The sequence below is a fragment of the Capsicum annuum genome, chromosome 3, assembly GCF_002878395.1.
Source record: "Capsicum annuum cultivar UCD-10X-F1 chromosome 3, UCD10Xv1.1, whole genome shotgun sequence".
In the NCBI taxonomy this organism is placed as follows: Eukaryota; Viridiplantae; Streptophyta; class Magnoliopsida; order Solanales; family Solanaceae; genus Capsicum; species Capsicum annuum.
In genome coordinates, this window is record NC_061113.1 from 2,525,461 (window position 1) to 2,529,245 (window position 3,785).

Below are 3,785 nucleotides of genomic sequence, written 5' to 3' on the forward strand. Positions count from 1 at the left end.
CTGTGTATCACCATGGAGGATTTCAGTGAATATGTGAGTATATATGGCAAATTCCTCGAAGGTGCCCTCTCCGTGTATATATCTTCTCAATTGAAAAGGGAAAAGAAAAAAAGGAATCTACACGTGGACCCCTCTTTTGATTGTGTTTGTTATTTGTCCATGTATTTCTTCAATTCTGTTAAGGGGTTAGGATGGTGGGGTGACGTGGCATAGGTAGGTAGTGAGGTAAGGTGTTGTCTTTTAATTGAATAGGTTGTTAGGATAGTTAAAACAAAAAAAAAATTAGGAAATTTATGAAGGGGTGTTATTTTTTGTATGTTTTTTGTGGGGTATAATTACATGGTTTAGGGTACACAATAGGATAGAGTAAAAAGGTGAAAATTAATCTTTTGGAGGGACAAAATTACGTGTCTACATTATGCCCCCTTTGAATGTAAACACGTAGTGTTTTCAGACAAAGAAGTAGACAACGAGACAGAATTTTGTCCCGACCATTATTTAAAGGAAGAAACAGAAGGAAGAAGGGCAACCGGGTCTTGACTTAGTACATCCTACCTACCCAAGTTGTGAGGAAATCAATTGACAGGTATCCCAAAAGATTGGAAGGAAATGGACTATACCAATTTGGAGAGTCGAGTGAGGTTCCATCGAGGTTCCGGTCCGTGGCTCTGTCATTACATTAAAAATAAAAATTACAAGTTAAAAAAAAAACATAAATGAAATTACAAAAATCCTATCTATGCAGCTTCTATTGGACTTTTGACTCGCTACTTCATCACCCTATTCTTCAGGCGGGCTCCTGACTTGCAATTTCGTCACTTGTTGCTTGCCTTTCAATTTCTTCACCCTATTCTCCAGGCGGGTTCCTGACTTGCTATTTCATCAACTTGTTGCTATGCTTTCAATTTCTACACTCTGTTCTCCAGGTGGGTTTATGACTTGCTATTTCATCAACTTATTGCTATGCTTTCAATTTCATCACTTTGTTCTTCAGGTGGGCTCCTCTCTTGCTATTTTTCAATTTGACTTTCAATTTTCTTCCTCTTGTTGCTTGCTTTTCAACTGCTTCACCTTGTTGCTTGACTTTCCATGTATTCTCCCTGTTCTTCAAGAGGGCTCCTGAAATTATATCAAAACTAAAAATAAAATTATCTCACACAAAGAAATACATCTTCTATGAGTTAATTGGAAAAGTATGTCTTATAGGAATCAAAGGAGATGACTTGACTAAAAGGTACGTCTTATAGGAATCAAAGGAAATGATTCAACTAAAAGGTACGTCTTCTAGGGGTCGAGGGGAATGACTCAACTAAAAGGTACGTCTTCTAGGGGTCGAGGGAATGACTCAACTAAAAGGTACGTCTTCTAGGGGTCGAGGGGAATGACTCAACTAAAAGGTATGTCTTCTATGGGTCGATGGGAATGACTCGACTAAAAGGTACGTCTTGCTATGGGTCAAGGGAAATGACTCAACTAAAAAGTACGTCTTCTAGGAATCAAAGGAGGATGACTCGACTAAAAGGTACGTCTCATAGGAATCAAATGAGATGACTCGACTAAAAGGTACGTCTTATAGGAATCAAAAGGAATGACTCGACTAAAAGGTACGTCTTCTAGGAATCAAAGGAAAATGACTCGACTAAAAGATAAGTCTTATAGGAATCAAAGAGCATGACTCGACTAAAAGGTACGTCTTATAGGAATCAAAGGGGATGACTCAACTTAAAGGTACGTCTTATAGGAATCAAAGGGGATGACTCGACTAAAAGGTACGTCTTCTAGGAGTCAAGGTGAATGACTCGACTAAAAGGTACGTCTTCTAGGAATCAAGACTTAAGCTAGGAAGTGCATTACCTAAGAAGCAAAATTCGAATTACCCAATCAAGGAAGTGTGTTTCCTTACCAATGTTGTTTGAATCGTCAAAACAATGAACTACGTCTCCTCACCAAAGCTGCTTGAATTACTAAAACAAGGAAGTGCGTCTCCTAGAGATCTTGAATTATGTGTTTTACCATGGTTTTTATTACCAAACCTGTGCAGCAACCTTTCCTCTTGCATTTGTTTAGGCGAGAAATTACGGCCTTTGATGTTTAGGCTCTGAAATCCTTGATCTGAATGTAACATGTATTCCTATTACATACAAAGAAAACTTGTGAGTTTAAAACATGGTGACTGGTTTGTGGTTTTGGCTTTCGCGGCAACGCTGTTGCCGTCATTACATTTAACCTTGCTTCCAACCATTAGCATATGTTATTGACTTGCTGTATCGTTGACCCAACTCAGTTTATTAAGAGTGACTCTGAAACAAAAATGGTATCTCTGCTTCACCATGCTCATCAGATAAACCCTTTGAACCTTGGTATTTTCATGAGTTCCCAAACTTGTCTGTTGACACAATTTTGCATGCCTTATTCCAGCTCACAATCATGTCTTTTGTATGTGCTGGTCCTTTTGTTTTGCTTTGTGCAATTGAAGAAGCCGGTAGCCAGTTTTGAGATCTTTTCTCACTTGTTTTGACACGAACTTGACTCAAAGACAAGAAAAAAATGATAATAATTTTATTTGGACAACTGACTAAAGAAAATAAAATAAAAATAAAAATAAAGAGAAGAAAGAAAAGACAATGAATGTCCCCATTTGAAATAAAGAAATGAAAAATTTATCTAGAAATGACAGTCAACTGTAATGATTATGCCATGCATTTTGGATCAAACTGCCTGATCTTTCCATCCAAACTTTCTACCAATTGTTGTTGAGTTAATGGCTCTGAAACTAAGTTACTTATCACTTGAACCCATTGCATTCGAAGAGCTCATTCGGTTAGTGGCACATTGAAGGATTTTTTCCAACAAGCCTCTCTCATTTTTCTCTCAACTCACCATCGCCTTATGGTATCTGTAAGGGTTCTCACTACTGAGGCTCTCTTATTTTTATTTGTCTCAACTCACCGTCGTCTTACCATGCTCGTGAGGGTTTTCACCGATAAGACTCTCTCATTGTTATCTCTCTCAGCTTACCATAGTCTTACGGTGCCCGTGAGGATTTTCACCTATAAGACTCTCTCATTTTCATTTCTCTCCTGATTCCTTATGCCGAAGAAGACAAGTAGTTCCCAAAATGCATCATCACATCCATTGCATGTTTAGCCTTAACATTCTCAAAAATTGATCTGAAGGTCTTTCTTTGGTTGTAACTTGGCTTTTGGATAAGGTTAGAAAGAAAAGATGATTTGAGACCCAAACGACACTTGAAGTGGGGTGGGACTTACAACTTTTGGAATCGATTCAAACAATGAGGATCAACTCATGCCCCAGTTTCTTTTGACTGGAAAATACTAAATTGTTTATTTGGTTGGACCGAGCCCAGAGTAGAGAAACCTACGTATCTCACCCCCGAGAGAGGAGAAATAAGTCATGCGTAGTTCTTGCAGCTTGTTCTTTTGCTTGATTCTGATTCTTTTTTCTTTTCTTTTATTGACTCTTTTCTTTTGGGGATTTTTCCGACTCTATTTTTTTTGACACTCTTTTTTTCTTTTTGTTTTGGACACATTTTTTCTTTCTTCTCTTCTTTTTTTTTTTGAACTTTTCTGACTATTGGTTTGCTTGACACTTTTCTTTAAAGCTTTGCTGACTATATTGATTCCAAAAGAGGTGTATGAAAGAAAATAAGACTAAATCTCAAATGGGGTAAACAAAGGATGACACGATGTTTGGATAGCAGAATGAAATGTCTTCGTCATATCAATCTTTGAAAATGCAAGTATATATCATGCAATATGAAAGTG